Source organism: Typopeltis vanoorti, chromosome 24 (assembly GCF_054136105.1).
Source record: "Typopeltis vanoorti isolate ZY-2024b chromosome 24, IOZ_Tvanoo_1.0, whole genome shotgun sequence".
In the NCBI taxonomy this organism is placed as follows: domain Eukaryota; kingdom Metazoa; phylum Arthropoda; class Arachnida; order Uropygi; family Thelyphonidae; genus Typopeltis; species Typopeltis vanoorti.
In genome coordinates, this window is record NC_143572.1 from 39,567,618 (window position 1) to 39,594,740 (window position 27,123).

The following is a 27,123-nucleotide window of genomic DNA, read 5'->3' on the forward strand; positions in this document are numbered from 1 at the left end:
AGCTAGTTCCACTGATAACACTCATTCAATGTGATCTCTCCATGCTCGAATGGGGCCATTTCCCTTTCTGCTTATTCATTTTAAAAGGAATGGAATGACAGGAAAGGTCATCCCATTCCTTTCCTGTCTACACATGCTCTCATATCCTCTTGGAGCATCCACCTTTCTCATGCTGTGTATCCCTGTCCACCCTGAGCCTCCCTGTTTCTCTGTTCCTCTTGCACATGCATTCTCTCATTTTTCATACTCATGCCATTTACTTCCTCATTCATAACCACTTCTTCAATCTCTTCTACTCTCCTGTTCTTCCACATCACTTCCCACTTGATCTGATTCATTCTCCATACTCACTTCTCTACCTTCCAGCAACAGTCTCTCCAAGTGACTCACACCATAACCACTCAAATGCAGTCCACATCGTTCCCATACAATTCACTTCGTCCTTCAAACTCACGTTACACCAGAATGTGCTGCAACACATTAACAAATTGTACTCCCCCTCTCCTCACACACTTCAGCTAACATACCATTCATAATCCTTGCTCTCTGCCTCATGTCACCACAGTCATTCCTAGGCAACATCTTACTACCCTTCCTGTCACACTATTCTCTTTTATCCATCTAAGCAGCCCCCTGATATCCATTCTGACATGCTCTTTGTCTTCTGTCAAGTCATTCGTACCTATTAAAACTATCAACTCCTTTGCTAGCGCCCTCCTCATATCCAATGCCTCAATCACTCTACTCATTTTACTGCCTGGAAAACATACCTTGTGCATTCTCTCATCCAGCACACCTTTAATAATGTAGTCGCCATACAACGCCACTCACTCATCTTTTGTTTACTCTTTCATACCTACTTGATTTGTTTTAATCGTTTTCACCTGAAATTTCTTAATTTCACTCTGCATCCATTTCATCTCTTGTCTCATCCAACCCAATTCAACTTTCGAATCTTGAGTCAATTCTCTCTATCATTCAATCTTTCTAATTTTCGAACTCTCGACTCCCATTTCACACTTTCACTCTCATTCATCCTTTTGAGTTCTGTACTTTCAGTCTATGTGTCAACTTTCACTTTCATTCATTCTTTCCATTTTTCCCACTTTCAATCCTTTTGTCATGCTATTTCTGGTTTCTTTCGTTCTTTCAGTTTCGTTTCCTTCTGCCACATTTGCCTCGCTTTTGTTCTTTTTACCATCCATTATAGTTTTCACTGATTGAGTATTGAGTAAATTTACTCTAATATGAAATATCAGCACAAGAGTCTTGTAACAGCCCAACTCCCAAAGTAGTAGAAGTAAATAAGGAAGGAGAGTAAAATTGTTCCATTTCAAAAAAGTAGTGATAAGACTGAAACTACTCATGATAGGCTAACCTATACATCTGGAGTTGTTGTTGTTGTTGTTATTAAGGTGTTCAAAAGCTTACTATAAGCTAAGATACAAAAGTGAGTATTTAGCAGTATTCTCTGTGAATGTTAGCATAGGTATGTTAAAGGAAGGTCATGTTTGGTCAATTTGGTTATATACTTTAACAAGGTGATGAATACATTGGACAAGAGATATGCATAATACATACATATACATATGCATATTAGTATATTTAGAAACTGGATAGGCAAGTGGCTGTCAGATAGGTATCAGCAAGATGTATATATTGGAGGCTGTATATCCTGGAAGACGAAAGCCCCTAGTAGTGTACCTCAGGGATTTGTTTTGGGACAAATGTTATTTAACTTGTATATTAATGACATTGGGATGGGTTTAAATTGGATATATGCAACTGTTTGCAAATGACATAAAAGTGAGAAAAATGATGAGAAGTCAAGCAGATGTTGTGGCCTTGTTATGTGTTGATTGCAAAAGTGAACATGTGACTGGAACAGTCAGTTCAATATTGTAAAGTGTAAAATTCTGAAATTTGGTAGGCAATAATGGAATGCAAAGTATACAAGCACTTGGTGGAGAAATTTTCATAAAGGTAGAGGAGATGAGAAATCTGGAAGTAGTAATGGATAAGTATTTGAAGTTCAGGGTTCACACTGCACAAGTTGTCATCACATCAGATTATGGGATTGATGCAGAGGACCTTGACATGCATCTTGAATAAGGCTTTAATCAGGTCGCATATGGATTACTGAACACTGATTTGGTCATCTGCTTTCATGTGATGAAGATACATTAGGATATCTTAGAAACATCCAGAGAAGATTGAATAAGGTGGTGATTCATGTTTATAGTTGGGTATGAAGACAGATTGAGGGAATACAATTTGCAAAGTCTTGTGAATACGAAGAGGAAGAGAGGGTATATGATTGAGACGTGTAGTTTAGTAAGAAATTATTACTTGGTTAATGTAGTAGAAATATTTCATAGAATGGGAGCAGGCAGTAGAACAAGAGATCATCCCTGGAAACTGTACAAGGCAGTCTGAGCAAGGGCATGAGGAGCAGGGGCTTTGCATGGAGAGAAGTTGGCAAAGTAGCATGCATTGCTTGACAGCGTGATGAATACACACATTCACCGTGCTGTGAGCTACTGAATGACTTTAAAGCAGAGTTTGATGTGATTGCGTGCATGCATGTGTGTGTGTGTGTGTGTGTGTGTGAAAGAGAGAGAGAGAGAAAGAGAACCTCACATGATGGCTCTTTTGACTGCATAGTGGTCTTATCTTAATAATAATAATAATATGAAGCCAGTATGATGTCACCAGTTAATGAGAGGGATCATGCAGTTTTGATATGGGAAGTAACTAGAAAGGAGCAAGATTCACTGAACAAATGAGATTATGCAATTACAGAGCAGTCGATTATGAGAAACAGTCTGGTGATCTTCCATGATATGGTCAGTTGGAGAGGAGAGAAATCACTAATGCCCAAGATTTTGTTCTAGATTAGTTATTGATTGCAATACCAGATTGTATTCCTAGGGTTAGGAGGAATAAATAGAATGCAGGTGAAATGGATAAATCATGCAATTGTGTATGAACTGAGGTGAAAGAAGACGTTTATACTTAAATTTAATTGAATTAATACAGCACAGAGAAATAGTTAAACAACAGGTTTAATCATTCCAATATTTTCTCTCTATCACACAGACATCTTCACAAATACAATACTAAAATTGTAATAACACACACATGCATGCACACACACACACACACACACACACACACACACACACACACACACACACACACACACACACACACAACAACAACAACAATAACAACAAGTGTAAGTAACTAGACTATTTTGAGCCTAAAGTCCTATGAGGAGCACCCTCTATGGGTGCTGTTAGCTAGCCTTCACTGTTGGGACAGGAAGCCTGAGAATAAAAGTTTCCCAAATCTTATGAAGTTTAACACAACCCTATTTATTTATTTAGCTTAGTCTGGGTTTTTTTAAATCTGATGCTGATTCTATAGGGTGTTCGGGATAAATTTGACAGTTTCGTAAGGAAAAAGAAAATCTTCTTTGTATCTATTAAATTTAATGAATTGACAAAAAACATTACAGGCAGAGTTAATTACAATACTATCAACAAGATTTACTCAAAATAACCACCATTAGCATCGATCACAGCTTCAATCCTGCTTCGGAACCTCGAACAAGCTGATGCTACAGTCTCCCTGGGAAGGGCCGCAAAAACTGTTTTAATTTTATCCATTAACTGGGCTTTTGTATTACTGGAAGTGCGATTGGTGTCTTTTTCAACTGCGCCCCATACAAAATAATCCATGGGGTTAAGGTCTGGGGAGTTTGGAGGCCAAACATTTGGACTGGTGAAGTCATAGAAATTTTCAGACAACCATTTTTGACTTTTCCCAGAGGTGTGGCAAGGGGCCGAATCCTGCTGCCATACATACGGCCTACCATTGGCTACCCTTGTTATCCAGGGCTTGACTACAGTGTTTAGCAACTCCACGTAGCCATCTGAAGTCAACCTGAGGCCCTCTTGGAAAAAATGCGGAGGCATCACATTGCCTTCAGAGGATACACATCCGAAAACCATCACAGTTTGGGGAAATTTAGTCTGCATTACACGAGGAATGTCCTTTGTACTGTATGCAAGCCATCTGTTATTCTGCGTGTTGTGTTTTTGATCCTGGCAAAAGTTTTTCTCATCGGAAAAGAACCAGATTGTTTGTGGTTCCGCAGGATGTTTCACTTTGCTTAGAAGTTTCTTCGCGTTTATCAAACGTTTTTCACGGGCCTTTTCTGTAAGCAGCTGACCTTTGCGGCGCTTGTATGAGTAGTAGCGGAGGTCTTCATTGAGTGCAAGCTTCATAGTAGAGGCTGCAACATTCATTTCACGTGACAAAGCCCGAATTCCAATGCCAGGGATCTTCAACACCTGTTCCTGCAGATTTGTGAGGAATTCTGCTGTACGAACGCAATCAGATCGTCTGCTAGGGATCTTTCTTCTTGCTACATCCTCGTAGTCACCATTGCAAGTCTCTAGTTCATGCCTGATTGTTTTTACTGTATTCAGGGAGCATTGGGCAGCAGTCGAAATATCCTTATTTTGATGGCCGGCACGAATCATCATGATACAAGTTATTCTCTTCCATGATTCAGATGGGTTCCAGCTATCCATCCTTTCTGACATCTTGTATATGAATGAAGAAGGGTCCAACCTTTTAAATGAAGAGAAGTGTGTGTTAATACATGTAACTTATGGAAAAATATAATTAATTATAAATATGTCAAATTTATCCCGAACACCCTGTAGTTTCTATTTTCTGTGATGAAGCATAGTAGTTTTTTTCCCCATCTGATCCTGTGGAAGGTATCCAAGGCATGGTCAGATAGACCTGATTAACCATAGTGTGGCAGTAAATGTACGAGGGGATCTGGAAAGTTCTGATAAACATCTAGAACAAAAATAATATTAAAACAACTGATATAACCAGAAGAAAGAACATGAGTTATCTCCATAACTATACTACTAGTATGTATGTTCTTTCTTGGGTTATATCAGTTGCTTTAATATCAATTTTCCTCTTGGTGTTTCCAGACTTTCCAGACTCCCTCATATTTCTTATATTCACAAAGGCATTCTAGTTTCTATTTGCAGATGTTGGTAGATCTCCCTGTATGACCATAATATGATAAATTGCAAGAAAAAGGAATCTTGTAAATACCTGGAACAGAGAGGGGGTGGGGTGGAAGAGGATTCTTAGGAGAACAGAGGCCTTTGATGGGCCACCCTTCAAATGAGGTTTGAAAACAGTTAAGAGATTATATTTCTTTAAAGTTCTGACTATTTTTTCTGAGATACCCCAAATATAGAAAACAGTGATAGCATGTAGTCTATATGTTGAGAGGGATGTGGGGAGATGGGAGGAACAGCTAATTTATTATTATTATACAAGTATCTCCGTAGAGTCAGAAGACTTGTCACTCAGTTTAAAGAAAGAAGATATTATGAAGGGGATATAAATAGCAGGGTACTCCTAATTATCAAGAAGAGTATAAGTCACAAATAGACAAGTGATAAATGTAGGGAGAAAGAAGAAGTTGGTATATGAAAGTAGACTGGCTGAGACAGGAAAATAAAATTTTGAAGAATTCTATGATTATGTTGTTAGTAGAAGAAAGAAGAAATATGAGAGAATGAATTTAGTTGCTGTATGAATGGAACACAGGTCCCATCTATTGAAGTTATAGTGAAATGTTAAATACATATTTTATCAGTGTATTCCAAGCTGAGAGTTGAGAATAATGTTAAATTACAGTAGGAAATAAGAGGGGGGTGCACTAACAGTTAAGTGAAGTGCTTGAAATTTTAAGTAATCGTAATAGCCTGTTGGAAGGGATGGAATTATTACCACAGATATTAAGAAAATGGGTAATATGCTAAAGCACAACCAAGTCAAGAGTGGTCTCTTGACTTGGTTGTTCAACAAGAGTTTGGCAATATAAAATAATCAAGAAGAGTAGAAGAAAAGAAAACAGTTTCATTAGGATTCTGTTCTGGGATCTCTTATTTAATCATTATATCAATGATATAGTTCAGGGTTTGAGAGGAGATATTCAATTGTTTGCTGATATGCTAAACTGAAAAGAGTAATTTCAGGAAGTTCTGATGTATGTAATATTATTATTACAAGAGGATTTGAATAGGTTGGTACATCAGGAAGATGAATGGAGATTTCAGTTTAGCGTTGCTAAGTGTGAAGTCATTCATGCATTTTGGCCAACAAAGATGGAATGAATGTATTTTAGTAGAGGAACATGTGTCCAGGAGATGGGTCTGAGAGATGGATAGAAAGCTTAAGTTTGGAAGACAGATTGCAAAAGTTGTAAATTTAGTCAGATGATTGCCACTATAATGAAAACACTGACACCAGATAAAGAAGGCAATAGTTCCCATATAAGGCACCAATCAAGCTACATGATTTTGATGGACCAAGATAAAGTGCAGAAGCAAGTGACTATCTCAGGACTAAGGAATGTTGAGTGCAAGGAGAGATTACGGTAATATATACTGCAAAGTTTGATAGACAGAAAGAGAAGAGATGATGTGAATTAGGCATACAGTGGTGAGAGGAGTCTATCAGATAGATATAAGAGAGATACTGCATAGGTAATGAGGGAGGAAGAATGAGAGGTCATCCCTGAAAACTGTATAGGAATCAGGTAAGGAAGGATATTTTTTTTTGCAGATGAATAAGTAGAATGTATTACATGAGAGTGTAATGAATGCACCAATGTTGAATGTTTTTAAGACAAGGTATGAGACATATTGTGATCTGTGAGAGTTTGTTCTCCCAAAATGAGTTTTTGGCTGTAAAGACTTGGAAATAATACTAATACTAATTGTTCAGTCTAACTTAAATATCAACATAGGTACTTGTCAAATGCTTTTGTAAAATCTAGAAAAAATACATACATGCAATGCTTTCACCCACACTTGTTCTTTTATTATGAAAGACAGCCAGATTACTGGGGCTTCATGAATAATAATACTCTCATTAGTAAATATTCTTTAGCAATAACTGTTCAAACAGAAACTTTCAGATCATGTGAATCAAATTTTTCCACTGCATCAGTAAATATTTCTCCAAAATCTTAACAACTATCCAAGAAATATAAACTCTATAATTTGATGCTTCTATTCTATTCTTTTTTTTTTAATGTAAATTTCATCTGCAAAAAAGCTTATAGTGCATTTATTACTGTGAGTTAGATAATCCAAAAAACCTGATCTGCAGACAAAACACAGAACTTTCCAAGACACTTAGCCTCCAATAAGCAGGATGGTTATGGTAGTGGTCTCATACCAGATAATGAAATCTATCTATAACCTAAGAACATCTACTAACATCCATGCTCATGGTGGGATATGAACCCATAACCTATTGGTTGAAGAGCAGGCATGCTATCCCTCAGTCAGACCAGGCTGGCATATTGCCACTACTCTTACACAATGTAAATTTTACATTGTGTAAGAGTAGGTAGTGGCAATAGAGTAGTAGTGTAAATGTACATTAATTTACACTATCTTACTCTTCCTTTTCCTTAGGGATGTGGATGTTTATTGAAAGAAGACTTTCATTAAACAACCAAAGTTCTCTTTCCTGCAAAAGTGTAACTCATCAGTTATTGTAAGTAACACTACCCCCTTCATTTGTCCCCTACTATCCATTGAAAATATGTTATACCCTTCTACTTTCATTCCTGTAAGAATGCTCTCTGTTAACAACTTTCCTGATAACAATATCAGGAAATTTTGTGCAATCTTCAAACAGACAGACTGTCTTTCATTGCACAAAATCAATCCTGTTATTACAGTTTCCCCTTATTACTTCTAGCATTTGGATATAAAAAACAATGCATTGTGACTAAGCCCATTAGCTATATATCTGTTATTGCTCTCTCCAATCTCCACTCTACTCAATTTAAATATGCTAAGGCTCTATTCAAAGTATGAATAAACACTCAAAATAATTTCTAAATTATATATTAATTAATTATTAATCAAAGCTTTTTTTATTTACCTGAACTTCTTGATTCAGCTTTACAAACTGATGAAGAGATATAGATTTGGCTGAGTGAAGAATAGCAATAATATGTTCCACATCTGGATGATGCAACTGCTCAGTAATACTTGTCAGATCAGAATAGCACTTTTTCCAGAATTCTAATTCTTCTAATGGTCCACACTTGTCTCCTAATTCCATAGCATGCTGTTCCATTAATACTCGTTTAATTTGCCACACCCAATGTATAAGAACACCTGCATATATTTGAAAAAAAAAAAGAAGGAATTTAAATGAAATTTTACTCATCATAAATGCTTGATAAAAACATATTACTCACTAAAAATTTTGATACTAGTATTAGTACTCCAGACTTCTAGAATCACCACAAGTTTCATCAAGGTAACCACCCTTCCCTCCAGGGAGAAAAAAATCAACTCCTTATTCTTTTCCTTGCAATGTTAAACAGCTTCCAGGAACATAGCTCATTCTTTCAAGACTTAGTTCTATATTATATCTCGCCTACTTTTATCTATACTGCTCAAATCAACTTATATTTCTTAAATATATTGCCACCATTTCTCAGGTCTATCCAGACCTGAGAAATAAGACCTATCTCTGTAGTTCACACTATCTCAATTTGTTTCATAGCCAAAATTTAATTTTTCAAATTAATTTAAAAGTGACGAAATTACACACACACACACACACACACACACAATGCACACACAGCATGATCAATGTGTTTCCCCATAACTGTAATGTCCATTCAACATCATAAAGCCATAGCCTTAGCATTTCATATTCTCCATCACTCCAGAATATCTTATTTCATCTCTATCCAAAGCACAAGAAATTCATACACTTTGCAATCCTAAACTTATTGCTATTTGTCTGTACACAGCAGATAGATCAATGGTATTGCTTTTCATATCATCTATATATATATATACACTGCCAATCTAAATCCCGATATGTGTGTGTGTGTGTGTGTGTGTGTGTGTGTGTGTGTGTGTGTGTGTGTGTGTGTGTGTGTGTGTGTGTGTGTGTGTGTGTGTGTGTGTGTGTGTGTGTGTGTGTGTGTGTGTGTAATACGTATATATATATGTTAAAGATACCAAGCTATTTTAAACCTGGTTTTACTCCATTTCTCAAGTAAGCAAACAGACAAGTAAGTCAAGTTTGCGCCTGCAAATATTGTAAGTCTGGGTGACCCCACACATAGTGCAAGTCAAGGCAACTCGTGGTAAAGGTGGATGAGCTCTGATCACTATTCTTAATATTTACCCTTAATGCAAAACACATCTCCTGAAGGAGATGTATGATGCTATGTATTAAAGGCAAGGGGGCCACTACCCAGACCAGTTTCAACCTTTATTGAGGTCTCATCAGTGGGAGCCAGGAGTGCAGGATTGCCTTGGGTCTTTTATGTTTGTGATAGTCGTGTTCACTATAAATGGAAGCTTGTCTGATTAATGGGTTGGGATGAAAGTCTGCCTTGCTGAAGAACTTTTCCGCATGGTCATGAAGGAGAGAATGGATGTGGTTCCAGTTTCTCTGTGGATCTGCTTGTTTCTGACGAACCATGGGCGTCCAAGATCATCCACAGGCATTTGTTTTGTATCCTCTGTAGTTTCAGGATGTTAGATTTGGATATGTGATTCCATGCTGGGGATGCATATGTGATTCCATGCTGGGGATGCATATGTGATTACTGGTCGTATTACCATCTGATATAGTAGCAGCTTGTTGCATGTATCCAATTTGCTGTTGCGGTTGATCAGGGGATAGAGTTGGGCTATGGTTCTGGATGTCTTTGTGCCTATGAGCTTGATGTGGCTGTTGAAATTTAGTTTTTTGTCTAGCTGTACTCCAAGGTATTTGGTTTCTGTCTGCCATGGTATCTTTTTTCCGAGGAGTTGAATGTCATGTTGGATGAAGGCTTTGCATCTGGTGAATAGTATAGCTGAGCTTTTGATGGGGTTTACTTGTAACCTCCACTCCGAGAACCATTTTCTCTAGCTTTGTAATGGTGTCCTGGAGACGAATGATAGCCAGGTGTGGGCAGAGAGATCTTGTCATTATAGCTGTGTCATCAGCATATAGGGCTGTGATGGTAGTCCTCAGGTTCTATGGAATGTCAGCTACGTAGATTGTGAAAAGTAAAGGGGCCAACAGGGATCCCTGTGGTACTCCTGCCAGGATTTGGTGCCTAGTTGAGATGGTGCCATTTATTTTTATCTGCATGGATCTGTCAGTAAGGTATGATTTTATTAGACAGGTAAGGTTTGTTGGAATGTTGGCCTGAATGAGTTTGTAGAGTAATCCTTGATGCCATACTTTGTCAAAAGCCTTGGCAATATCCAGAAAGACTGCAGCTGTGTGAAAGTTCCAGTTGTATCCTTCAGTGATATGCTCCTCTAGTTGGTGTATTTGTTGCACTGTTCTGTGTTCACGGCAGAAGCCAAATTGTTCGTTTGGAATTATTACTAATTGGTCTGATTTTTCTTGTAGTCTTGAGAGGATGAGTTTTTCAGCAATTTTTCCTAGGTTGTAAAGCAAGCTTATTGGACGGTAGCTTTGGATTGTGGATTTTGGATTGTTTCCTGGCTTTTTTATTGGTATGATGTCGGCTGTTTTCCATGCAGTAGAGAAGTGTTTTATCCTCAGTATTGCATTAATTATGTTAACCAGGTGCACAATAGCTTTTCGAGGAAGTAGTTTGATGATTCTGTTTATAATTCCATCTGGACCTGGAGCTTTTATGTTGTTTAGATGTTTTATGATGTTGATTATTTCCATTGGAGTAGTGGGGGTGATGATGTCTGGTTTGTCTGAGGTCTGTCTTAAAGTACACTTGACCTGCTGGTGGACTTTATATATGTGGGTGATGTTTATGTTGTCATATGATGGGCTGCATTGTTTTTCTAGGTTTTCTGCTATTGCTTCTGCTTTTTCTTTATCAGTGTGCGCCGTTCCATGCGCAGTTTGCATGGGGATAGAGGGTTGTGTTTGGTGCGCAGGATCTTCAGAAATTTCCATATTGTGTGATCTTCTGGGTTGAGTGATGACAGTTTATTGTCCCAATCCTGATTCCTGTGGTTTTGAAGTGCTTTTCTGACTTTTTTATTCAAGTTGTTCAATGTTTTCTTGTCCTGTGGGGATGAGAGGATGCATCTTGTGGTATCTTTTCCTGGCTTTGTTTTTTGTTCTGATGAGGTACATGATGTTTTCTGGGAGCCGTCTGGTTGGGTAATTGGTTGTGGTTTTGGTGACTGCTTCTAGTGCTTTTTTGATTTGGTTTATTAGATTGCTTACTGCTTCATCTAGTTCTTCTTTTTTTCAATCCTGATATGACTTGGCATGCAAGATCAACTGGCCCTGCAGCACACCTTCATATCATGGGATAGGCTAGCCAAAATCCTACCAGAATACATTGGCCTTGTACCCATGCTGCGGGGCCAGTTGATCTTGCGTACCAAGTGTGATCAGATGATAGTTCATCTGATCACACCAGGTACGCAAGATCAACTGATGTTTTTTAAGGATAGCTATGTCAAGTACATCTGATCTGCCATGAGGGCTGTAATGAGTGTGCTCAGTGGGTCCTGCTACCACAACTGAGTAGTTGTGTAGTATGCGTCCGCTTCTGTTGTTGGTGGAGCTGAACCATGCTCTGTGTTTGGCATTCAAGTCTCCTGCTATGATGGTGGGGTCTGTGGTGCCAAGGATGGCATCCAGGTCTGCTGTCAGTAGAGGGTTGCTTGGTAAGTTGTAGGCAGCATATATCTTGAGGCTTCCAGCATTGTTCATGTGGACTTGTATTCCTGTAGTCTCCAGGTTGGTAGTCTGTGGGTTGGATATTGCATTGTGGTGAGGGTACAGTTTGATGTAGATGGCAGTGCCTCCCCTCTGGTGCTGAGTCTATCGATTCAGTACGATGTGTATCCTCTCACTTTTGGGTTGTTGGAAGGTCTTAGGTGGATCTCGTTGATCAGCATTATGTCCGGGTTTTGTCTTTGTGCGAATTCCTGTAGTTCTAGTGACTTGTTGGTAAGGCCGTTGGCATTCCAGGCTGCAATTAGAAGCAAGTTGGGTTTTACTTTTGTTTTATTCATTATTGAGTGCTGTCAGTATGGAATGGGTTTCTTGCAGGAATCTCTTTGTGGAGGATGGAGTTGGATTTGTTCTGCTGAATTCCTGCAGCATAGTGGCTAGTGAGGCAGTCAGTATTGCTGTGATGCTGGAGCCTATTTGATTGCTCTGCATTGTGTCCTTTGGGCAGGCTGCTTCTGCATAGGTCTTGGTGAAAGGTTGAGTCCTTTCCTGACTTTTGTGGATAGGGTTTTGTTGGTTTGATGACTGTGCAGCTGAGATGCTTTGAGTGGTCCAGATTGGGGGAGGTTGGACGGGTCTTGTATTTCCGTGATTTCTGGGGTGGTGGTTGCATCCTTTGTAGTTTGCTGGGTGGGGACCTCCACAGTTGGCACATTTTGCTGGTGTGGATCTTGGTTTTGTGCATGTAATGGTTTGATGTTTCTCACCACACTTCAGGCATCTGAACTAGGCTTTACATAGTCTTTGGGCATGGCCAAACTTTTGACAACAATGGCATTGCCCTGCTGATGCCCTTTTCCTAAGTGGTTCTGTTGTTATCTTAAGTCCACAGACTGCAGTTATGTCGTAAATTTGTCTTTGCATGTTCTGGATCTCAACTAATACTAATGGCATCGGTTGTTTATCAGATCTAAGCATCCAGCAGACTTTGATTCGTGTTAGGCTCTGCTGGGTGAGGTCTGCCGCGATCTCAGTGACACCTCGCAGTACAACCTTGAGATTTTTTTGCTGCTTAGTGCAAAGGTGTGATACTGTAGTTTGTTGTTATCCATCATTTTTGTTATCCCTCTGTAGTCTGTGACTGTTGTTGGTTGAATTTTTACTCCTTCGTTGATGTTTCTGGCCCAGGAGTATCCAAGTTCATGTTCTCTCAGGTTTCTTGCAGCTGTGGTCCATTTTTCCTTTTCATGGAGAATTATTGGGGGGGGGGACCTTTCCCCTTTTTTCCGGCACTGTTTGTGAGGGTGTTTCATTTTCCATATGCTCATCCTTGGTTCTGCGTCTTTTATTCATGTGTTCTTCTGTGAAGTCTGTCTGACTGTGGTTCTCAGGTAGGGAGATGGACGTGTTGTTGATCTCTTCAACTTCGTCCTTGATATCTTCAGGTTCATTTGGTTGAATGTACAGGTTCAGGAAACCTAGCCATTCCGTATTGAATTTTTTTAAGCAATGATTTAAATAGTTTTAGTGCTTGATCTTTGTTTAGATGATCTAGAAGATCATTAAAGTTATCCATATCTGTTCTGTTCGTTGTTAAATCTAATAGGTAGTGTTTGGGGAATTGTGTATGAGCACAAGTAGAAATCCCGCAAGTCTAGTGACCTGCCAGCACAAATTCTGAGAAATATTTATAATGGCGAAGAAAACGGGCTAGGGCCGGAAAATTGCATCAAAAGTCAAAATCTTACCTTGTATTCCATTATTAAATAAGATTCACAAAATCTAAAACTCACTAGTAACCACTGAAATCAAAAACATTCTTCGCAACAACAACAACCATCATGCCGGTATTCATCTTCTGCCATCTTGAATCCTCCTGATTCCTTGTATACCCTCGCTTTTCTGATCTACCAAGATTTTAGTAATACAGAACTTATAAGTACTTTACCAGAACAAATTACCATAAGGGGTTTTGACCTTATTAAATAAAAATCTCAGGATGAGAGATAGATGTAGAAAGTATTTTACCTTAGGTATAATAAATGTTAAAGATACCAAGCTATTTTAAACCTGGTTTTACTCCATTTCCCAAGTAATCAAACAGACAAGTGCATTTGTCTGTTTGATTAAACGTTTGATTAAAAGTAAAGCGTTAAACAGTTGCCTTGACTTGACATAGTGCAAGTCAAGGCAACTCGTCGTTAAAAATAAATGTTAGGATAAAAATATATAAAAATCTCTGGAGGAGATATAAATGTAGAAAGTATTTTATTTTGGGTATAATAAATGTTAAAAATACCAAGCAATTGCTTGGTATTTTTAACATTTATTATACCCAAGGTAAAATACTTTCTACATTTATATCTCCTCCAGAGATTTTTATTTAATAAGGTTAAAACACCTTATGGTAACTTGTTCTGGTAAAATACTTATAAGCTCTGTATTACTAAATCTTGGTATTTCTAGCCTGGCTCCCACTGATGAGACCTCAATAAAGGTCGAAACCGGTCTGGGTAGTGGCCCCTTGCCTTTAATACATAGCATCATACATCTCCTTCAGGAGATGTGCTTTGCATTAAGGGTAAATATTAAGCATAGTGATCAGAGCTCATCCACCTTTACTACGAGTTGCCTTGACTTGCACTACGTGTAGGATCAGCTAGACTTGCATCAGTTGCAGGCGCAAACTTCGGTTTGCTTACTTGGGAAATGGAGTAAAACCAGGTTTAAAATTGCCTGGTATTTTTAATATTTATTATACCCAAGGTAAAATACTTTCTACAGATATAGAAGGAAGAATGATCATGATAAGGTGATGCTAATGGATGAAAATGGCAAAATGGTAACTGCTGCAGAAGACATTTGAGGTATTCAGTGATCAATTTATAAGAAGTGTTTCATCCTGGTCAGGGTAGAATCATGAGGAACTTAAGTGTAGAGGACATAGGAGACAATGGATTAATTGTGAGTGAGTATGAGGTATTTAAGGAAATAAATAACCTTGATGTCAATAAAGTGATAGGATTTAATGACATATCACTACATACATCTTAAGGGAATGTTCCAGGGAATTGGAAGTAGCATTGGCATGCCTGTTTAATTAGAGTCTTACAACAATACCGATTCCAAAAGAGTGGAAGGAGGGTAAAATTGTTCCACTGTATAATGGTGGTGATAAGGCAGGCTGGACAAAGGAGAATAATTATAATTATTATTATTATTATTATGTGACACCTCCAAGGAGTCGAAAGACTCATCGAGGGAAGGCACCTAATCTACAACTTTCTGTTTCCACCACTTAATCCACCAACTACAACATACTGCAACTATGCCAACGCCATCTACTGCCCACCACCACCACCACCACTGGTATTTTCATAGACAAGAACATGTAAAATTCGATGCAGTATAATTTTTTTTTTCTTGCATCGACTTTTACAGAGGTCAAATCTAAATAAATAATGTTGTAAATAATCTTAAAAGTCTATATATAAAACCTTGAGGAATCAGGCTTGTTTGACTGTATAAAATAGAGAATGGCTAAAAATATAAGGTTCATGGGCAATGCCTTAGAAATCGGCAATGTATTGATGTTGGTATTTTGTATGTAATATAAGTGAAACTTAATGTGCTCAAAGTTAGCCCGATGCCACCTTCAAGGTCAGTGGTAAAAGGGCGGTATACTTCTGACGTAGTTCTGCCTTTTTGAAAATGGGATTAAATGTGCACATTCGAGGAGAACTAGAAGTCCGCGTTAAAGTGAAGGTCAAGACAGTTTACACAGGAATGTTTGGGAGTCTCAATCATCCAGAGTCCCGAGAAATTTGTATATAAGTCATCAAAGAATGAAGAAAGAGATCGACACCAGGAAAAGAAAAGGAGGAACAAAGGAGAGAACATCGGGAGGAGTCAATCCACCACATTCATCCAGTTCGAATGAAGTCACGAAAGGCAGCCACTGGAGACAAAAACTACCGAGGGAGAAGCAGAGAAGGACCAGCATGAATTGTTACTAAGACAATCTGCATAGGCCTCAATTGTTGGACCCTTCGCCCAAGTCGTAAATGCTGGGAAATTGTGCTCCAAGCCCCACGAGTCATTTCAGATGAGACAACGGCGCCAACGGAATCTCTGAGTGAAAGCCCAAAACTGAAATGGAAAAGAAGCCAAGGAATCTGAGAAGGAAGTAAGAGAGAGTGAATACTAGAGTTAAAGATGAAATGTGAGTTGATTTCATTGTATTCTGCTTATGATATGTGAAATTGTCTCTAAGGGACTGATACGTTTCTTAAAAAGTTGTCATGACTAGTATGAGAATAGTTTGTTTAAAGTTATGGTTAGAATTACTAGTTATAAGTAGCATAGCATGATATTCCTTGAGTTGTAATGGGCTGATAGTTTTCTTTTAAAATATTGATAAACACATAATATGTTTCATGACTCTATGAACTTTCAAAAGGTTAATTTGCTCTAATGTTTTAAGCGTAAAGTGAAGTAAGAAAGAATATTTCCCTATTGGTTGATTTGTATAAATACAGCTTAGTATAAATAAATATGTTTGTTTTGTGTACAAAGTGTGCAGCCTGATCTTTTAAGCAATGCACTGTTTTGAAATAAACACGGTCCTGTGAGCGGGGAAGTTTAATGATAGCCACGACTGTTTATTGTTAAGAAAGGCTTTAGGATAGGCTCAAAGAGAACTCTACTGGAAGTATTAAAGTATCTTATATCACAAGGAGTGCACTAGTGGCGCAGTTGATAAATCAAGAATAAATTTCTAGAGTTATTCCGGTATAAGTAAAGAATACAGAAAGTAGAATAAAGAGAGTAAAGATTAATGAGGTTAATAAGGTATAAAGAGTGAAGTAAATAAGGAATTGAGAAGTTAAAACAAAGATATAATAGAATAAAGATAAAAATAGAATATAGACAGAAAAGGATAAAGTATACAGAAGAATATAATAGCCAAAAAAACTAAATATAAGACAAACAAGCATCCATCCCCATGGTGGGATTTGAACCCACAGCCTTTTGGCTGGAGAACAGATATGCTAACAACTTGGTCAGTGGGAGACTGGGCAGAGGATTATGGATATCAGTTTAATGTGGCAAAATGAAAGGTTATGCATTTTTGGGTGAAAAGATTACTAGCTGTATACCACATTGGTAGAACTGCACTCCCAGAAATTGATGAAACCAGAGACTTGGGATTGTTAGTGGATAGGGGTACATAGCAAAAGTGGCTAAAGCAGCTCATCAGATCACTTCGTTACAGAATAATACTTTGAGGAGCAGAAACAAGCTTGTTATTGTTTTGTTTTATTGAACCTTGATAAAACTCCATCTTGACTAATGAGTGCAGATCTGGGCACCATGGTTTCTTGGTGATGAGGAGGAGGTTGAAAGGATCCAGAGGCAAGTGACCAAGATGGTAGCACATCTATGAAATGAACCTTATGAGAACAGGTTGAAGATTTGAGGATTATAGAAACTAGTTGATAGGTGTAAAATGGGTGATATGATTGAGATCCACAAATTACTGAAGGGTTTTTAAAAGATTAATTCAGAGGAAATTTTTCAGAACAGGTATGGTGGTGAGAAAACTAGGGGCCATCCATGGAAATTGAGTAAGAGTGTAGTTAGCAAGGGTTTTAGAACTAGTTTTTTTACTTGGAGAGTACTGAATGAGTTGAATAGCATGCCAGAGTCTGTTGTGGGTGCCATGACTAGAAGGAGTTCAAAGCAAAGTATGATAGATACTGCACAAATGTTGGGTAGTTCTTAACATGATGATTAGTTCTTCTCTCAATGAGTCTAAGAACTCCTTGGAGTTGCTCGTAATAATAATAATAATAATAATAATAATAATAAGCTGTAGCTTCAAATTATAGGCCAATCTGTATATTATATATTATTATTATTATGTGACACCTCCAAGGAGTCCAAAGACCCATTGAGGGAGGGCACCTATGGAAACTGAGTAAGAGTGTAGTTAGCAAAGGTGTTAGAACTAGGTATTTTACTGGGAGAGTACTGAATGAGTTGAATAGCATGCCAGAGTCTGTTGTGGGTGCCATGACTGAGAAGGAATTCAAAGCAAAGTATGATAGATACTGCACGAATGTTGGGTAGTTCTTAATATGATAATTAGTTCTTCCCTCAATCAGTCTAAGAAACTCCTTGGAGTTGCTTATAATAATAATAATAATAATAATAATAATAATAATAATAATAATAATAAGCTGTAGCTTCAAATTATAGGCCAATCTGTATATTATTATTATTATGTGACACCTCCAAGGAGTACAAAGACTCATTCAGGGAGGGCACCTACTCCACAACTCTCTTCTACATCACTCAATCCACCAACTACAACAAATTGCATAATCTCCATAATGCCATCTACTGCCCACTACTAATATTTTTACAGACAATCATAAACATCCATGCCCACGGCAGAATTCGAACCTGCAGCGTGTTGGTTGGAGAGCAGATACACTAAACACTCAGCCAACCAGGCCAGCATTATCTGGATATCTGGAGTTGTGGTTATGTTACCAAAGAGATTGGTGAGAAGTAAGATACAGAAATGGGTTGATGATGGCTGTATTCTATGTGGTCATCAGCATGTGTTTGTTAAAGGAAATCATGTTTTACTAACTTGCTTATGTACTATAACAAGGTGACAAATACCTTGGACATGGGAGATGCATATGCAGTGATGTACTTGGATTTTGCAAAAGCTTTTCATAGATTGCCACATGACAAGCTGGTAAATAAATTGAAAGAGATGGGATTGGATAACAGACTTCTGAGTTGGATCAGTGACTAGCTGTCAGATAGGTATCAGAAAGTTGTATATGAGGGTGCAGTATCCTGAAAGATGAAGGTCACTAGTGGTGTACAGCAGGGATCAGTTTTGGGACCATTGTTGTTCAATTTATATGTTTATGATATTGGGATGGGTTTAATTAGTGATATGCAGCTGTTTGCAGATAATGCAAAATTGGGGACAGCAATTTGGTAAGCAATGATGGGATGTAAAGTATACACTTGGTGGGGAAACTTTAAAGGAAACAGAGCAGATGAAAGATCTAAGAGTCTCATATGGATTATTGTGCACATATTTGGTCACTGGGTTTTCCAGCATATTCTCATGGTGATGAGAATATGCTGGAAAGGATTCAGAGAAGATTCACAAAGGCGGTCAGAGGTCTCTGGAATGTGGAGTACGAGGACAGACTGAGAGAATGTAAGTTGCAAAGCCTAGTTATTGCTGTTATTGTTATCTTGTCCTCTGAAGAGTCTTAGATATTTCCATGTGATTCTTGAACTGCATTGTCTATGTCGATGATTTTGTTCGTATAGAGCTGTTGTTCAGGATTAGGGTCTATTGCTTGCAAGGCTGCTGTAATTGCTGGACAGGTAAAAATGTGAGTGGGTGTCAGTTCAGTATTAGGACAGTCTTTCTTGAACATTGATTTTGGAAATTTGGTGGTGTATTCTGATTTTAGTGGAATCAGTTTAGACTTTGTTAGTGCATTAGCATCAGCAAGATTTATCATGTCAGTTTCTTGGTTGAGTTCTCTGGCCTATTTTGCTAATTTATCAACTGCCTCATTGTAATCAATGTCTACATGAGCAGGAATCCATTGTAAAATGCAACCTTTTACCAAACACTTTAGTTGGCTTAAGAGTTTATGGATGTCTTGTGTGAGCTTGGTATTGCCATTTTTGATTGCCTCCATAGCTGATCTTGAGTCACTGTAATTTATAATTCCCTCTGATTGTTGAGATGATGATAATTCTAAATAAGTTTCGAGTGCTTCATTTATTGCATATAGTTCGCTGGTAAAATTGGAAGCAATTCTCCCAGATCCAACTTTTATTGAAAGTTTTTCACCTTTCGGGAGTAGAAGTAGGGCACCAGTGCCTCCATATTGGTGTCTGTGATCCATCTGTATATCAAATAACTTGTTTGGAGGATGAAAGAAGGTTGATAGTATTTAGGCCTTTTTCTTTGAGCATTTCTTTTGATTATTTTTTTGTACAGGATTTGATAGGGTTTAGATTTATGGAGGTATTTGAAGGTAAAGGACTGGAAAATAGAGGTTCTTTACTTATTGTGGGTATTTAGATGATCAAGACCTGTTTCCTCCCTGATAGTGTCATTATATTGTAAAGTTGATGATCTGTGAAGTCTGCATTTTTGATTTCAATGTTCTTAAGTTTTTAGGGAGATATGATCACTTTGGTAGCTTTTGATATTATTAATGAATTTTATGGTGGCAAATTTCTGTCTGTCCTCCAGCAGGTCAAGCCCACATTCCTGTTGGGCTCTGATGTTGTAAGTGGATGAGACTGCATCAATGATAATCTTGGATGCTTTTGCTTGTACTTTGTCTAATTTTTCCTTTACCAATGAAGCTGAAGGTGCAAAGCCTAGTGAATAGGAGAAAAGGGGGGGGGGGTATGATTGAGACATAAGCTAGTAAGGGGTTGTTACCATGTTTTAACATGGAAAAGATTTTTCATAGAATGGAAGAGTGGGGGGGGGTAGAACAAGAGGCCATCGCTGGAAACTGTATACAGAGGGTGTGAGCAGAGGAGTGAGGAACAAGTTCTTTGCATGGAGAGTGGTTGGTAAGTGGAATGCATTGCCTGAGTGTGTTATGAATGTAGACACAATGAATCAGTTTAAGGCATGGTTGGATAAAAATTGTGTGCAACTGTGTGTACTTTCCACGACGAGTCTCTCACTGCATGGAGGTCAGATGTCAATAATAATAATAATAATAATAATAATGAATTCTTCACCAACAGCACCACACAACAATCGAACATGATGTTGAAGAACTTCATTACAAAACTTCAGTGAGCGCATGTAGCTCTGTGCGTCTATTAAGCATAATGCCTATCCACACTATGACTCCAGTACTCACACATCTATCCCCTTCAAGAACATTCTTGCAATGGCAAGCAGTAGAAGTTTCATGCAAGATCAAGTGTTGTCTAGAATCAGAGGAAAGACTAAAATGACTCTCATCTGTAAAGAGTACATTATCATACTGATGTCTTGTCCAATCTTTATAGATACAATACCACTGAAAATGTGCTCTCTGATGATCTGATGACCTGTAGATAAAGGGAATGCAGACTACAGGCCTTCATGTGTATCAGCCTGCTTGTCACAGATGTGCCAAGCAGGCTGATATCTTGTTATGTGGATATATTTGGCAAGATAAACCACAGTTATGTGGATATCTTGCCAAAGTTTGTCAAGATATCCACATAACTGTGCTTGAATGGAATCGACTTGCAAGCTGACCTGCTGTGGTGCATCGATTATGTTTTGCTGTTATAATCAAAAATCTGTTTTTGTGTTCAATGGTAGAGCAAGAGTGAGGTCTTAGCAAATGTCCTAAATACATTCAATTGGTTGGAAGCACTGCCCAAAGCAAAATCCTAAGGAATGTTTTAGCTATGTGGTCAGTAGGAGAAGAAATGATTGTAGAAGAATGACACTGCTGGATAAAAATAAGAATAGAGTGACTGATGCAAAGGATATTGTGGAGTTGTTCAATGGGTATTTTATCCTGGAAAAGTAGGTTTTAATACTAGAGGGATAGGACAGGCTTGAGGTTTAGAAGTGCAACAGGAAAGTGTGTTTCATATACCAAGTACTCTGGATGCAAATAAGGCACTAGGACTCAATGGAATTTTGCCACAGGTTTTGAGAGAATGTATACTAAAGGACTGACAGCTCCACTGTCCTAGCTTTACAAGTCTGGCAGGGAAAGGTACTCAAGGAGTGGAAGGAGGGTAAGATAGTGTCATTGCATAAGGGTGGGAGCAGAATGGAAGTCAAATTATAGACCAGTTTGTGTTTCATCAGTAGTTGTTAAGATCATGGAGAAATTAGTGAGGAATCATATACAGCATTGGGCAGATGAGAGTAACGTTATCTGTGAGAGTCCATATGGATTTCTTAAGGGATGCTCTTGCTTTAGTAATATGATTACCTTTTATAATAAAAGTGACAAGAGCAGTTGATCAGAGAAAACCATATTCTGCCATTTTTTTGGATTTTACAAAGGCATTTGACAGGGTACCAAATGTAAGCTGATATTTAAGTTGCAGCACATGGATTTAGATGTCAGGTTAGAGAAATGGATTCAGAATTGGCTATCTGATAGGTATTAGAGATTTGTGTATTGGGGGGGGGGGGAACAATATGAAGGAAGCAGAAGGTTAGAAGTGGAGTCTCACAGGGCTCAGTACTGGGAACCGTATTGTTTAACCTTTATATCAATAACATTGTCAGTGGACTGAAGGAGAATATTCAGTTGTTTGCAGATGACATGAAGCTGGGAAGGGCTATTAGTAATAGTGCAGATGTAGTAGCCCTGCAAGAGGATTTGAATAAACAGAACCGATGGGCAAATGAATGGGATGTAAGTTTAATGCAGCTAAATGTAAAGTCTTGAAGTTTGGGATACATTGATGGGAGGCTGCTTACTCTGTTGGAGGAACTGTACTGGAGGAAGTGGGTAATGCAAGGGATCTGGGGCTGATGATTGACAGAAACTTGAAATTCAGAGGGAACATATTGCAGAGGTGGTGAAGGTAACCCAGAAAATTGCTGCAATACTGAGAAGGATGCTGACCTGCAGAGATAAAAGAGTTGTCATTCCATTGTATAGAGCCCTGATCAGACCACTCTTGGACTATTGTTGTCAAATTTGATCTCCATGATTTGAAGGATATAAATTAACTGTGAAAGGGTGCAGAGGCAGATAACAAAGATGGTATTAGGACTGTACAATATTAGTTATGAAGACAGGTTGAAGAAATGTGAACTGCAGAGTTTGGTACATAGAAGAAGGAGAGGCGATATGATTGAGTCTTTTAAACTGTTGAGAGGTGGTTACAGGGTTGACACTGGGGGGGTTCTTTAGCTTGATGGAACAGAAGGAAGAGATGAGAACAAGGGGGGGGGCATCTCTGGAAGTTGCAAAAGGAAGCTGTGAGCAAGAGGGTGAGGAGTGGTTTCTTTGCATGGAGGATGCTGAACCATGGAATGCATTGCCTGAAAAGTGGGGAGAGCACAAATGAGTTAGAGGAGTGATATTGATTTTGTGTTTTCTAGGATGAGCCTCCCACAATGAGTCTTTTGACTCCTTGGAGGCCTGAATAATAATAATAATAATAATAAACATACTGTCACTTGAATGCACCTCCCACGATGAGTCTGCTAACTCCATGGAGAGTGTAATAATAATAATAATAATAATGATAATAATAATAATAATAATAATGATAATAATAATAATATCAGAGAGATGAAAGAATCAAATGTCAATGCTAACTGCAAAAACAAACATTCCACTGATTATCATTCATTAGTAAATAAAAGCTGCTTATAGGAACAAATGTGTAGACATCATAGCTGTTAAATTAACAATGAAGAGAACTGTACACAGAAATCTAGAATTCAGCATTCATTACTTCCAGTACATTAAAATGTGTTCTGAATGCACTACTATATCTTTAAAAACTTATATGTTGAAATATTATAAAACTTGATGCACAAATTCCTCCAGCTTGACCTTATAGACTTGTCTGCTGTCATTGCAGAATGCAGTCTCAAAAACTAATGACTGCAGAATACCTAGGCTTCATATACCATCTCTCATGCAGCCCAAAAACTTGGCCAAATTAGACTTTCATCTCCTCCTCTAAACTAAAGTCACAGCTGATGACAGATGATAATCATGACAGAACAGTGAAGATGTGGTCCATCAACAAGAATTAAGTTCTATTGCAACACACTAGTAATCCTACCTGAATGTTCATGGAAGATTTGTTTTCATTATTTTTTTTACATTAGCTCCATATATAAGAGGTTGCAAAACCTATACCAGAACATAGGTGTGCAATATCTGTAAAAAAAAAAAGTTTTGGAAAGACTTTCAGAGAAAAGAAGAGAAAATGGAATTTAACAGAAGCATAAGAAATTAAAGTTCTTCCATTTGGTTATACTATAAATTAAAGATGCTAAGAAATTATATTCTTGGTTTAATCCTTTATTCAAGGTAAGCAAACAAAGTTTATGCATGAAATAACTTCGTTACTGGGCTACTTGTATATAGAGGCTAATGACTTCACATCACTTGTCTTAGTATCCTATATGATACCACAATAAAGGTTGAAACTGATCTGAGTAGTGACTCTTCTGATAATGCTATGTATTATCGGAAGATATTACATTGAAATAGCAATCATGGCCAAGTGATTAAGGCGATGGACTTGAAATCATTGGGGTTTGCCAGTGCAGGTTCGAATCCTGCAGACCACGAATTATATTTTTTGAGGGATAGATGTCTTAGGCAACATGTAATAGAGGGAACAAGAGGTTCAAGAGTTTTGGATTTGGTCATAGCATCAGAAGAGCTGATAATAACTGAGATGACATCTCTACCCTGTGTTGGAGAGAGTGACCATGTTGTTTTGACTTGGAAGATGAATAGACATGCAGGAGTATCAAAGAAAGGGAACATATGTGGAATTATAAGGCAGGTGATTATAATAGTCTTAGAAATCAACTTGGGGCAGTTCCATGGAGGACAGAATTGGAACGCCAAGATACCATTAGTGAGTGGGAAATTGTGAAGGAATATGCCAGTTTGGCTAGCCGAGTGGTTAGCGTGTCTGCTCTCCAGTCAAGAGGCTGCGGGTTTGAATCCTGCTGTGGGCATAGATGTTTGTGATTGTCTGTGGAAATACTAATGGTGGAGGTCGGCGGTAGATGACGTTGGTGTAGTTGCGGTCAGTTGGTGGATTGTGAGTGGTGGAACCAGAGTTGTAGAGTAGATGTCCTCCCTCGATGAGTCTTTGGACTCCCTGGAGATGACAAATAATAATAATAATAATAATAATAATAATAATACTAATCTTTGTTGGCACATTAATAAGCTGTATTCCATAAGTGAAGATGCAGACACAATTTGATGTAAACTGGATGATAAACAATATCAAATAGGAATTGCAGGTTAAAAAGAGGTTATGGAAGAGATATAAGGAGAGGGGTAGAGAGAGGATGCATGAAGAATATAAGACTCAGGCCAGAAGAGCGACTAATATGGTAAGGAAGGCGAAACCGGAATATGAGAAGAGACTGGCACTAAGATCCAAAGATAAACCTAGCGAATTTTTTAGCTATGTGGACAGTAGGAGGAGGAAAAATGATTGTGGAAGAATGACATTGTGGGATAAATCCTGGAGAATTAAGTTCTAATACTAGAGGGATAGTGCAGGTTCAGGGTTTAGAGGGTGCAAGAGGAGAGAGTGTTCCAAATACTGAGTACTCTGGATGTCAGCAAAGCTGTGGGACTGGATGATATTTCACCACAGTTTTGAGAGAATGTTCTAAAGAAAACTGACAGCTCAATTGACCTGGCTTTTCAATGAAAGTCCGGCTAGGGATTTGAATAAACTAGACAGATGGGTGAATGAATGAGAATTTCAGTTTAATGCAGTTAAATGTAAAGTCTTGAAGTTTGGGATACATCGATGGGAGGCAGCATACTCTGTTGGAGGAGCTGTACTGGAGGAAGTAGGGGAGACAAAAGATCTAGAGATGATAATTGATAGAAAACTGAAATTCAGGGAACATATTGCAAAGGTGGTGAAGGTAACCCAGAGGATTGCTGCAACAATACTGAGAAGGACACTGACCTGCAGAGATAAAAGAGTTATCGTTCCATTGTATAAGATCCTGATCAGACCACACTTAAACTATTGTTCTCAAATTTGGTCCTCAGGATAAGATGATAAATTAACTGTGGAGGGTGCAGAGTCAGATAAGAAAGATGGTTTCAGGACTGTACAATGTTAGTTAAAACACTCAAAATGATTGAGTGTTTTAAACTGTTGAGAGGTAGTTACAGAGTGGACACTGGGGGAGTTCTTTCGCTTGGTGGAACAGTAGGAAGGAGCATTGACAAGGGGTCATCCCTGGACATTGCAAAAGGAAGCTGTGAGCAAGAGGGTGAGGAGTTGTTTCTTTGCATGGAAGGTGGTTGAATGGAATGCACTGCTTGATAGAGTGGTGAGAGCAAGAACAGTCAATGAGTTTAAAGTGTGGTATGATAGACTGTGTTTCCTAGGAAGGACCTCTCGCAATGAGTCTTTTGACTCCATGGAGGCCTGAATAATAATAATAATAATAATAATAATAATAATAATAATAATAATAATAATTATTATTATTATTATTATTATTATTATTATTATTATTATTATTATTATTATTATTATTATTATTATACATAAGGATATATGCTTTGCATCATGGGATACTAAGACAAGTGATGTGAAGTCATTAATCTCTATATACAAGTAGCCCAGTCATGAAGTTATTTCATGTGCAAACTTTGGTTGCTTACACTTGGATAAAGGATTAAATCAAAAATATAATTTCTTGGCATCATTAATTTATGGATAAAAAATTAATTCTATAAGTTTCAAGCTGGACTAGAAAGTTGATCAGCAGTGCTCCTGTTTTTAGGTTTAGAGGAAATCTGACAAATGGCAGGAGCCAATTCAGTGTAGCTGGATATCATTATTATTATACTGGTATCTCCATAGAGTCAGAAAACTCATTATGGGAGATCCATTTATTCATACACACTAGCCATCATTCGCACAATACTTCATACTTCTCCCTAAATTCATTCATGACCCACAACCACCTCTGGCAACTCATTCCACCCATTCATCACCCTCCAAGCATAAAAACTAGTCCTAACACACCCTTGCTAACCACATTCTTATATAACTTCCACTGGTGACTCCCTGTTCTCTCCCGTCTTGTCATGTAGTGAAAAAAGTCTTCAGTGTCAATCCTATAAAACCCCTTTAATAACTTCAATGCTTCTATTATGTCTCCTCTTTTTTGTCTATCAGCTAATTTTTGAAGCCTACATGTCAATCTATTCTCATAGGGAACATTCCACAGACCAGCCACAATATTTTTTCACTCACCTCTGGATATTCTCCCCAACTTCTTCATCACCATGGAATCCAGGAGTCCAGATGTAGTCTTATTCAAGCCTTTATATAGGGAAACAATTACTTCTAGCCCTGCTAGTAAGTGTGTTCTTGAACAACCATGTAATCTGATGTGCTATTTTGGTTACCATCACAAGATTCCCTCTAAACTTCAGCTCCCTGTCCATAATCACACCCAATTCTTTGGACTCATCAGTTTCCTGCAGTTCAGTTCCATCAATATAATACACAGCTTTGATCTCTTTCTGAAGTGCATTACTTTACACTTGGCTACATTAAATTGAT